The following is a 12,629-nucleotide window of genomic DNA, read 5'->3' as shown; positions in this document are numbered from 1 at the left end:
CTCCTAGGAGCATCCTGACCTTCCTTCCATGAACTGCAGAGGCAATCAATGGAAAAGGTGCTTGGATACAGTTGTTGGATCTAAATCAAGTCATCTTCACTTTGTCTCTGTGTGCTATTGCGTTTTAAATAATGACGTTGTAGCAGATAAATTGTAAAGATATTTTGAACAAAGGATCCTCATGGGAACAGAGGAAATTTGAAAATTTTCTTCTGTTTTGTTTGTGGTTTCTGTTTTTGTAATTTAATTTTATTTAATTTGAGTGATGAAGATGGTTTCATGTAAGTTGACTTGCAATTTATTTTCTGTCTAATTTAGACATTCTATAGATTGAGTCCTACCCCTTTCCTTTGTGTTCCATGAGTCCTGAGTTTCTGTTAGATTAGACATGAGTGTTCTCTGACTATTACTGGTGTCATAAAGAAACTTCCTTAAAAAAAGAAAGGTGAAATTTTGGAACACTTATTAAAATGTATAGATTTTTGTATTTAGCACTTACTCCTTTTGTAAATAAGACAATTGCTCTAAAATTATCTTTAAAATTTGTATTAAATTAAATTTAAAAATTGTAACCAAGACAATGTTCACAAAGACATATGAAGAGCACTTAGATTTGTTTTTTGCACAGCACCTATATTGCACACCAGAGGGTTTGAGCCACTAAACTTTGTTTTTCCAGGTTCTGTTCGGTATTAACATTCCAACGTTGTATTCATGCAACAAAGACTAATAAGAGAAAACAGCACACTCTGGATCTATTTTAGTGATAAAGACAGGAGTGGGAAATGGTAGCCCCTACCCTGTCCTCATTACCACAGTGCTAAAACTGCCATCAATTATAATTGCCCGGCATCTCTCTAAAGTGAGACTTTGTTGGTAACTTCTCTTCAACAAGGGCTCTATCTCCTTTAATCCAGTCTGTCTGTGGAACATGGATGGAAATATATTGATAGTGCTTGCATTGATGGCATTCTCTCCACTTATAAAAGCTTGTGTTGAAAAAGACGTGATGTCAGCACATAACAGCGATTTCTATGGACAGCCATTTCTGTTTTATTGCCTATCATTTTATAGGCAAAATAGAAAATGTTCTAAGTGTTTACCTTGACCTATATTTCACAGACACAGTTAGTGATGCTGAGCGTGTCTTTTGTCTTTGCCAAATATGCAGAAATACCCCTTTGTCTGTGGCCTTGTGTTCAACATCCCACCCTCTGAACTGTGGATTGAACCTAGGGCTTCTTGCATGCGAAGCAAGCCCTCTGCCACTCACCTCAAGCAGCTATGCCTGTTTAGTTTACTCTAATTTACCTTCTGTCTTCTCTCCCATTGATTCTTTTTTCCACCAACAATTATCATGTCCATAAAGTTCTCTATTTGGAAAGTAAGACACTAGGTCAACAAGAGAAAAGCAGACATGCGAAATGTGAGTGAGTTCATGGTTCACAGTGCTACCACACTAAAAAACAAGAGAATAATAGACTAGAGATCACAAGCACTCGGTTGAGACAAAGTTCCCAGGGAGCTATCATTGTTATAATCTTTTTATCAAGGAAACTTTAGATATTTCTTGCTGTTTGATGACTATCTCAAATGGCAGTGGCTTAGTAATACTGAGCTATGCTTTGTCATAATTGTACCATAGGCTGGGCTGGACTCTCTTCTGATTTTTCTGCCATCTACTTGGGTTGGGGTATTCAGAATAGGTTCTTCCCTCACATATATTCCACCCTCTTCCAAATTTGTGACCTCCTTTTCTCTAATTGTGTGTTTGTATGTACAACTAAATATGTGCATAGAACATGCTGAGTCTGTGTAGTAATTGTTTACATGTGTACATTTTAAGTGTATATTTATATATGTATGTATCACCTTAAATATCTGGAATAGGTTGCAGCTGGCCCTCTCCACTGTCCTTTCCTCTCCTGGACACTACCTATGGAGTACTCTGTATGAGTGATCCAAGCCCTGCCTGAGAGCATGTCAAGAGCCTGAGTCCTGGCACATAGGCTCTTTCCAGGGCTGCTGCTGTCACATTTGACTAGGTCCCACAGCCAAAACAAGTCAGCATGGGAAGTGTGAATTGTGCCAGGCCTGAGTTACTGGAAAGTACTAACGCAAATGAAGCACTCAGGAAGTAAAGTCAGTCATGGAATGTTTGGGCTACGGTGTTAAGAAAATCTGTGGGATCATACAGTTACAGTGGAAGAGGTTGCATGAAGGACCTTGCTTCTATGAGAAGTGTGAAATGAAGAAGATGTTCTCTAGGCAGACTAGACAGAATTTACAGAAAGAAGGAGAGGGCATGAGTGAAGCCTGAAGAATTAAATGCTGGAAGATGGGACTAAAAGATTGTCAGAGGACCTGGATGTCAGTTAGCTGCAAGATTATATCTTCTAAATATCATGGGGAAGATATACCCATGAAATTTGAACAACTTGGAAGCCTAAGCAAGACCTGAACAGTGACAGTACCGATTGGCATTCCAACATGGCCATGGGAAGTGTCATCACCCCTAAATCAAGAGATACAGACAATTAAGGATTAGAGAGAGGGAGAATCAGCTCTGAAAACATACACATTAAAACAAATACCATATAGCCCCAGCATGTTCTATTCATATTATCATGCGTGTGCATGCACATGTGCATACACACACACACACACACACACATGCATGCACACAATTAGAGAAAAGGAGGTTATACATTCAGGAGAGGGGGCAGGGGAAGATATGGAAAGGGAGGGAAGGAGAAGAAGGAGTGAATGACATAATCATATTTTAATTACATAGACAATTTAAAAAACAAAATAAGCAAAGAACAACTAATCAAATGGCTCACACAGTGAGTATGTAAGATCTGAAGAAGCAGAAAGAGTGCACCAGTAAATGGTTTCAAGTATTTCAGGCCAGATTAGAGAGTGAAGATCCCACACATTGCTTTCAGATTTGTGAGAGTTTTAGAATTTTTTAATATCTCTAATTGAATTCAGCTCTCCCTTCAGCACATTCAAGATGGAGCATGAGTAATAATTCAGCTTTATTTGAGAAACTCACTGTGGACATGGACCAGCACTCTGACTTTAAAATGTGTGCTTATACAAGCTTGCAATCCCACCAACAATGGAGGAGTGTTCCTCTTTCTCCACATCCCCGCCAGCATCTGCTGTCACCTGAATTTTTGATCTTAGCCATTCTGACTGGTGTGAGGTGGAATCTCAGGGTTGTTTTGATTTGCATTTCCCTGATGATTAAGGATGTTGAACATTTTTTCAGGTGCTTCTCTGCCATTTGGTATTCTTCAGGTGAGAATTCTTTGTTCAATTCTGAGCCCCATTTTTTAATGGGGTTATTTGACTTTCTGGAGTCCACCTTCTTGAGTTCCTTATATATATTGGATATTAGACCCTTATCTCATTTAGGATTCTTTTGTTCAATTCTGAGCCCCATTTTTTAATGGGGTTATTTGACTTTCTGGAGTCCACCTTCTTGAGTTCCTTATATATATTGGATATTAGACCCTTATCTCATTTAGGATAGGTAAAGATCCTTTCCCAATCTGTTGGTGGTTTTTTTGTCTTATTGATGGTGTCTTTTGCCTTGCAGAAGCTTTGCAGTTTCATGAGGTCACACTTGTCAATTCTCGATCTTACAGCACAAGCCATTGCTGTTCTATTCAAGAATTTTCCCCCTGTGCCCATATCTTCAAGGCTTTTCCCCACTTTCTCCTCTATAAGTTTCAGTGTCTCTGGTTTTATGTGAAGTTCCTTGATCCACTTAGACTTGACCTTAGTACAAGGAGATAGGAATGGATCGATTCGCATTCTTCTACATGATAACAACCAGTTGTGCCAGCACCATTTGTTGAAGATGCTGTCTTTCTTCCACTGGATGTTTTTAGCTCCCTTGTCGAAGATCAAGTGACCGTAGGTGTGTGGGTTCATTTCTGGGTCTTCAATTCTATTCCATTGGTCTATTTGTCTGTCACTATACCAGTACCATGCAGTTTTTATCACAATTGCTCTGTAGGAAATCAGTGTGGCGGTTCCTCAGAAAATTGGACATAGTACTACCGGAGGATCCAGCAATACCGCTTCTGGGCATATATCCAGAAGATGTCCCAACCGGTAAGAAGGACACATGCTCCACTATGTTCATAGCAGCCCTATTTATAATAGCCAGAAGCTGGAAAGAACCCAGATGTCCCTCAACAGAGGAATGGATACAGAAATTATGGTACATTTACACAATGGAGTACTACTCAGCTATTAAAAAGAATGAATTTATGAAATTCCTAGCCAAATGGATGGACCTGGAGGGCATCATTCTGAGTGAGGTAACACAATCACAAAGGAACTCACACAATATGTATTCACTGATAAGTGGATATTAGCCCAAAACTTAGGATACCCAAGATATAAGATACAATTTGCTAAACACATGAAACTCAAGAAGAATGAAGACCAAAATGTGGACACTGTGCCCCTTCTTAGAATTGGGAACAAAACACCCAGGGAAGGAGTTACAGAGACAAAGTTCGGAGCTGTGATGAAAGGATGGACCATCTAGAGACTGCCGTATCCAGGGATCCATCCCATAATCAGCTTCTAAACGCTGACACCATTGCATACACTAGCAAGATTTTGCTGAAAGGACCCAAAGATAGCTGTCTCTTGTGAGACTATGCCGGGGCCTAGCAAACACAGGAGTGGATGCTCACAGTCAGCTATTGGATGTATCACAGGGCTCCCAATGGAGAAGCTAGAGAAAGTACCCAAGGAGCTAAAGGGATCTGCAACCCTATAGTTGGAACAACATGATGAACTAACCAGTACCCCGGAGCTCTTGTCTCTAGCTGCATATGTATCGAAAGATGGCCTAGTAGGCCATCACTGGAAAGAGAGGCCCATTGGACTTGCAAACTTTATATGCCCCAATATAGGGGAATGCCAGGGCCAAAAGAATGGGAATGGGAGGGTAGGGAAGTGGGGGGCCGTATGGGGGACTTTTGGGATAGCATTGGAAATGTAATTGAGGAAAATATGTAATAAAAAAAAAACAGTGGAAAATAAATAAATAAATAAAATGTGTGCTTATTAACAATAGTCTGTTTGCCAGGCACTGGCATAGTCTCACATGAGACAGCTATATCAGGGTCCTTTCAGCAAAATCTTGCTGGCATATGCAATGGTGTCAGCGTTTGGGGGCTGATTATGGGATGGATCCCCGGGGAAAGGACCCTGATATAGCTGTTTCTTGTGAGGCTATGCCGGTGCCTGGCAAACACAGAAATGGATGCTCATAGTCAGCTATTGGATGGATCACAGGATCCCCAATGGAGGAGCTAGAGAAAGTACCCAAGGAGCTAAAGGGATCTGCAACCCTATAGGTGGAACAACAATATGAACTAACCAGTACCCCCCGGAGCTCGTGTCTCTAGCTGCATATGTAGCAGAAGATGGCCTAGTCGGCCATCAGTGGAAAGAGAGGACCCTTGGTCTTGCAAACTTTATATGCCCCAGTACAGGGGAACGCCAGGGCCAAAAAGTGGGAGTGGGTGGGTAGGAGAGTGTGGGGGGGAGGGTATGGGGGACTTTTGGGATAACAGTTGAAATGTAATTGAGGAAAATACCTAATTAAAAAAATTTAAAAAATCAATAGTGTGAGGTATTCTCATGGTCCCCAAGCAGTGCAGAATCTCTGCAAGGAAGCAAGCATGAGTTCACGCTGCAGTATAACTGAATGAGATTTTACTATGCCTATTATTAATACTGTTGCATGCTGCCCTGTTTCTTGAGACAACACATTTGTACCAAAGCCTCAGATTCCACCATGAGTCAGTTTTCTTCTTTGAAATGCTTCTCCTTTCATGTTAGGCTGGGTCAGGCAAGCCCATGAAATTAACAATTTAGTGCAGACCTTTTCTTGGTATCCACTGACGCATGAAGACAGTTTACAGAGGCACTGAGTAGTTTTCTAAGAACCCATTGCACACTGAAAGAGATTGGTTGTGGAAGTGCGTGTAGAAATTCTGTGAGGGGCTGTCAGGGAGCTTTTAATGTATAAACTTGTAAAATCATTGTCTCAGCTTTTCAAGTCACCTGGCTGCTCAAGTCAGTGTGACACTCAGACCCTAGCAGCCAAGGGCAAGCTTTGGAAGCCTGGGAACAGGATATACCAAAGAAACTGAATGTGCTATCCTTACCTAGACAGTGACTTTGAGGGAAAAATGTTGGAAGTTAAGAATCCAGTCAAAATGAAATGAAGCCATAATATCCTATGGAGTCTACAGTGCCACTGGTCCTTTCTCTTTGACTCTTAGTTGATTTGGGGACAATGGTATGGCAAACACATGCTCACTTATCTTAAAGAATGATTAGATGATCATACTGTGGCTCTAAATTTATATGCACATTATAATAATTTATTAAGTATGCAACTTGGTGTGCTTCACTTTTTTTAAACTAAAATTTTAAACGTATTTACTTTATATCCTGCTCACTGCCCCCCTCCTAGTCATCTACTCCCACAATCCTTCCTTCATCCCTTCTTCTCTGACAGGTTAGGGCCCCCTGGGTATTCCTCCCCCCACCAGACACACATTTAACTCCCCATGAGGCTAGGCACTTCATCTCCCACTGAAGCCAGACAAGGCAGCCCAGCTAGGAGAACATATCCTGCACACAGGCAGCAGCTTTTGGGATAGCACTTACTCCATTTGTTCAGGACCCACATGAAGGCCAGGCTGCGCATCTGTTACATGTGGGGAGGCCTAAGTTCAGTCTGGGTATGTTCAGACTTTGACAGGTTTTTTTTTGTCTTTATTACTTTTTATTGAAAATAAAATTTCCATGCAATACATTTAATAACAGTTTCCCCTCCCTCATCTCCTCTCAGATCCTCCCTAAGGCCCCACCTGTCAAACCCCCAGTCCTCCTCCTCCTCTTCTTCCTCCTCCTCCTCTTCCTCCTCCTCCTTCTCTCTCTCTCTCTCTCTCTCTCTCTCTCTCTCTCTCTCTCTCTCTCTCTCTCAAACAGGCAAATAAAACCAGAATAAAGCAAAACAAACAAACAGGAAAAATATACATATACAAGCAGAAATACACAGGCATATATTACAAAACTCATAAAAAGCACATAATGGGAAAGCATACTAAGATCCATAAGGTTAAAAAATACCAAAAGAATTATAAAACAAACCATCTCCAAAATTACCATTGGATTTCTTTTATGTTGGCCATCTACTATTGGGCATGGAGTTTGTCCTTTAGAGTGGTTTATAGATACTCCACTGCAAAATAACTGATTTTTACCTAGTGAATAGTTTTCAGCTAGGTTAGGTATGGTAGCTCCTGTCCAGTTCCCCTCTCAGTTCTGGGACCCCCAATCTGACTTGGACCTGTTCAGGCCCTATGTGTGCTACCACAGTCTCTGTTTGGTCATACTTCTGTCAGTTCTGTTGTGTGTTTAAGGCACGCTTTCCTTGATGTCTGCCATCCTCATTGGCTCTGACAAACTTGCTACCTCCTCTGCCACTTAGCCCTGTGAGCCATGACGGGAGAGGTTGAGTGTAGATGGGCTGTTTAGGACTGAGTATGTACATTTGTGTGATCGTGCACATCTTGTAACCAGTATGTAGTTGGATATTGGCTTTCTCCATGGCTCCCTTGTCACTATGCACCTTCACTCTGCAACTTAAGCTGCAATATATAAGTTGCTTTTGACTGTGATATTTTACCACATTAACAGTAAAGTACCTAACACAGATGGCATTTGTTTTGACTTATTTAATCTATGAACATTTCTGTTTCTCCTTTTCTTTGTTATTCTTATTCTGTTGGTTTTGTAATTTTATGATTTCTTTTCTTCTTTTATAAACATCATATATTTTAGAGATTTTGCAGAACAAATTTCACTCATCATAATTCTTTGAGGTGGTATGATATTGCTTCACACATGGACGAGAATTTTACAATAGCACACGTCTATTTCAGGACTGTGACAGTTTTAAGGGTGCAGGTTAGTTGATTCTGTTGGCTGTGTGCTTCCCTTTTAAAAAGTATTAATACAGGTATATGTCATGTATGTCATGCGCTCTCTAATGAAGGTAAACATAGCTGACATTTATTGAGTTCCTACTTTCTGATGAGTATTTTAAGTGTACTATTTTAATGGTACTCACCACAGTTTTGAGTTAGGAACTATTATTATGCGTTCTTTAGATACACAGAAAGCTTACGTTCCCTATCCAAGACAACACAGCAGAACGTAAGAGGCATTTGAAAATCTGCAGTGTTATTTAATTTTTTTCAAACATTATTTTTAATGATGGTTTTAAAATGCTTTAGCCTCCCTTGTAGCCTACCAACCACCACATGTAGTGGAAAAGAAAGAATAAGGGGGAAGTGAACCTGTTTAGACAGGTTCTTTGGAACAATACCCATCTGTGTGTCTGGAAATCACTAGTTGAGTTCACAGGTTAGCAGGCAGAGGCAGCTCGATCCACTAGCAAACACTTTAAAGATACACCGACAGTCCAGTCTGGTAGAGTCCAGTTAGCAACAGCAGTGACACCTAGCAGAGACAGCCAGGCCTCAGCCTGAGCAGGAAGGACCAAGAGAACACTAGGAAAAATTCTCAGCTGTGCCTCTCTCAGGAAAGCAAAGATCAGCAAAGACATGAGACCTACAAGTGTTGCACAGCTAGCTCTATATGCAAGTCAAGCTCTGTCTCTGTCACTCCGTGTTGTCCTACTTATACCCTCCAAACATCATGTGTCCTCCATGTGCCTTGCTTGAGCATATGTCTTGCTTCAGCAATGTGTGCATCTCTTAGCTGACATCACTCTGTCCATCAGCCTGAGTCCATGAAAGTGGCAAGAAACTGCAGCACACTACCAGAAGATTTTTGGTGTGTTTCTCTCTATGGAGTCCAGACAAATGCAGCTCAACTACCCAATGTACTGTGTACCAATACATGCGTGTTGCTAGCAAAGAATCCTTCATCATGTCCTTTCACGTGCTTTCATGTGCTTGCTTTAGCAGAACATCCTCTCTTCTGTGTCTGCTTCAGTGAAACTTTCCTTCACGAGCCTGCCTTAGTCTTTCACCAATGTCCACTTCAGCTAAACGTTCCTTCACATGTTTGCCCCAGCAAAACACCATCCATCTTTCCAAAGAACCCTTAAGTTTCCACTTCACTGCAGCCAGAGATTTTAACTACTATTCTGGACTCAGACATCTTATGAGCTTTTTCATATTCTATTATACCTTAAAAACAAACCAACCAACAAACAACCTTGAACTGTGAAATTTGGAGACAAACTTGCCAATGTAGAAAGAGCATTGGCTATTATATAATATTTTTTTTTTGCTGTTTCTCAACATATCAAAAGAGACCACATGCATTTTAAGTGATATTTACTATTAATAATTATTAATATTACTATTAATAAACAAACACTGTAGGTCAATGTTTGTTTTAAAGTTTTGATTATTTTACTTCAAACATTTTATATGAGGACATTGACCATTTTCCCCACTTACTCTTCAGCCCTCTTGTCCCTCTCTGCTCTCATCAATCACCTTCTGTCCCTTATTTAGTTTCACATCTACTCGCATGTCAATATACATCTGTGGTCTTGCCAATCTATCTGTGCTGGTTAATTTGGGTTGTTTACTGAAACATTTGGAAGAGGGAACTACAACTGAATAATTGCCTCAATCAGGCAGATCTTTAGACATGTCTGTGGAACATTATTTTTTCATCTCCAGTCAATAGAGGATAGTAGAGTTTATTGTGAGAAGTACCACCCCTAGGGAGATATAGCTGTATAAGAAAGTATTTTCTATTCAGAAAATCCTTTCCTGTGACTAAATCATGAAGCCTTTCCCCTACTTTGTCCTTAGTTTGTCCAGGAGTTTCCAAGTTTTAGGTCTTTTATTAGGGTTTTTGAACTATTTGGAATTGATTTGCATGTAGTGTAAGAGATTGGGGTGGGGGGGAGTAAAATTTCATTGTTTTAAATGTGGACATTTCATTTTCCAGGAATCATTTGTTGATGAATCAGGTGACTGTACTTCTGTCCTGTTCTTTGAAGTATGTTTCCTGTTTTAGGTAATTAATTGTCATTGCATCCCTGTGATATTTCACAGTGGCACTCTTATTATCTTCCTCTTGCACATAAGACAATATGAACAGGTTAAGTAATGTTCTCAAGATCACAGAGAATGTTTCAATAACGATCCCAGCAGTCTGACCTGAACTTCATATATTGCACCTTTCCAGTTTTTAAAAATTTATTTAAAGAGTTGTGCCTTCTTCATATTACTTAATTTTTGCAGTTTCTCTTGCCTCTCATAAAATCAGTTGACTTAATGTGTGTTTTCATATTTAATCAACTGCCTGCAAGATGGGAATCCTTACTCATTACCAAAGCAGAAAAATATTTGAACTTATCCTAGATATCATTTAAATGAAATACTTTCTTGATCATACTTGAAAAGTATACTACAATTAGAGTATTCCATGTAGCATCTCATTTAGTATTATAAAAACATAGCTACTTTTTCATTTTTTATGCCTTTCTGTGTTAGAAAATTGCTGTGTGGATGGGTAGATGCTTTCACTTGTACAATTCATCCATACTCACAGATGAACCCATGCATATGAAACTGCCAACCATTTCATTGACTTTTATTCCATAAAAGTATTTCACTGAAATTTCACTGGAGTATGAAGAGTTGTCCCCTTTTGCAAGGTCCCGTGACATTGTTGAAGGAAAACACATTCACAGAACATGCCTAGGATGTTTTCATGTTGATCTTGTCTACTCAAAAAAAGTTCCAAAGTCCTGGCTCAGTTGTCATTCTCTACCAAGCATCGGGAATTCCTGTCTCAATTTCTCTATTATGAATTTTTCTTAAAATTTAAGAATTTCTAAAGAAATTGTAGTCAGTAGACTATGAAGCTCATGACATCCCTCATGACTACCCATAAGAAATAGAATTATGGAGGATTGCCTATGACTTCATCACACTTCTAGTTTTCTTGAATGCTAAAACTAAATGTAAGGTGCTGGAGCCACTGTTGCCAAGCCCAGGCCACACTGCTTCTGCTTGCCCATTGTTTCCCATCGTGCACTAGCGGTTTCAAAAGATTCAAAGTCCAAGACAGCAACCCTTAAGGACCAGCTGATTGTGAATCTTCTTAAAGAAGAACAGGCTCCCCAGAACAAGATTACAGTTGTTGGGGTTAGTGATGTTGGCATGGCTTGTGCCATCAGTATCTTAATGAAGAACTTGGCAGATGAGCTTGCCCTTGTTGACGTCATGGAAGAAAAACTCAAGGGCGAGATGATGGATCTCCAGCATGGCAGCCTCTTCCTTAAAACACCAAAAAATTGTCTCCAGCAAAGACTATTGTGTAACTGTGAACTCCAAGCCGGTCATCATCACATTGGGGGTCGTCAGCAAGAGGGGGAGAGCCGACTCAACCTGGTCCAGCGAAACGTGAACATCTTCAAGTTTATCATTCCCAACATTGTCAAGTACAGTCCACACTGCAAGCTGCTGATTGTCTCCAATCCAGTGGATATCTTGACCTACGTGGCTTGGAAAATCAGTGGCTTTCCCAAAAGCCAAATTATTGGAAGTGGTTGCTATCTGGATTCAGCTTGGTTCTGTTACCTGATGGGAGAAAGGCTGGGGGTTCACCCGCTGAGCTGTCACGGCTGGGTCCTGGGAGAACATGGCGACTCCAGTGTGCCTGTGTGGAGTGGTGTGAATGTTGCTGGCGTCTCCCTGAAGTCTCTGAACCCAGAACTGGGCACTGACACAGACAAGGAGCAGTGGAAGGAGGTTCACAAGCAGGTGGTGGACAGTGCCTACGAGGTGATCAAGCTGAAAGGTTACACATCCCGGGCCATTGGCCTCTCTGTGGCAGACTTGGCTGAGAGCATAACGAAGAACCTTAGGCGGGTGCATCCCATTTCTACCATGAATAAGGGTATCTATGGAATCAATGATGATGTTTTCCTCAGTGTCCCATGTATCCTGGGACAAAATGGAATCTCAGATGTTGTGAAGGTGACATTGACTCCTGAGGAAGAGGCCCTCCTGAAGAAGAGTACAGATCTTCTGGGAATCCAGAAAGAGCTGCAGTTCTAAAGTCTTCCCAGTGTCCTAGCATTTCACTGTCCAAGCTGCAGCAGGGTTTCTAGGCAGACCACACCCTTCTCATCTGAGCTGTGGTTAGTACAGTGGTGTTGAGGTGGTGTGGGGAAACATCTCACTCCCCACAGCTCTGCCCTGCTGCCAAGTGGTACTTGTGTAGTGGTAACCTGTTTAGTGTGACAGTCCCACTGTCTCCGAGACACACTGCCCACTGTGCAGGCTTTGATTACCCTGTGAGCCTGCTGCATTGCTGCCCTGTGCACCCTCACCAAACATGCCTAGGCCAGTTTGGCGAGTTCCCAAGTTAGTCATAACCTGGCTCCAGTGTGTACGTCCATGATGCATATCTTGTGCATAAATGTTGTACAGGATATTTTATGTATTATATGTGTCTGTAGTGTGCATTGCAATATTATGTGAGATGTAAGATCTGCATAAGGATGATGGAACCAACCA

The 12,629-nt window shown here is 40.9% G+C and overlaps 1 pseudogene; it reads left to right on the top strand.

Moving 5' to 3' along the window:
• The first annotated feature begins 271 nt into the window (after window positions 1-271).
• On the top strand, window positions 272-12,167 carry LOC110307715 (L-lactate dehydrogenase A chain pseudogene; annotated as a pseudogene).
• Window positions 12,168-12,629: the final 462 nt, after the last annotated feature.

This window comes from Mus caroli, unplaced genomic scaffold (assembly GCF_978045245.1).
Source record: "Mus caroli unplaced genomic scaffold, Mus_caroli_1 scaffold_15, whole genome shotgun sequence".
Classification (NCBI taxonomy): domain Eukaryota; kingdom Metazoa; phylum Chordata; class Mammalia; order Rodentia; family Muridae; genus Mus; species Mus caroli.
This window is presented reverse-complemented; position numbering and strand designations above follow the sequence as displayed.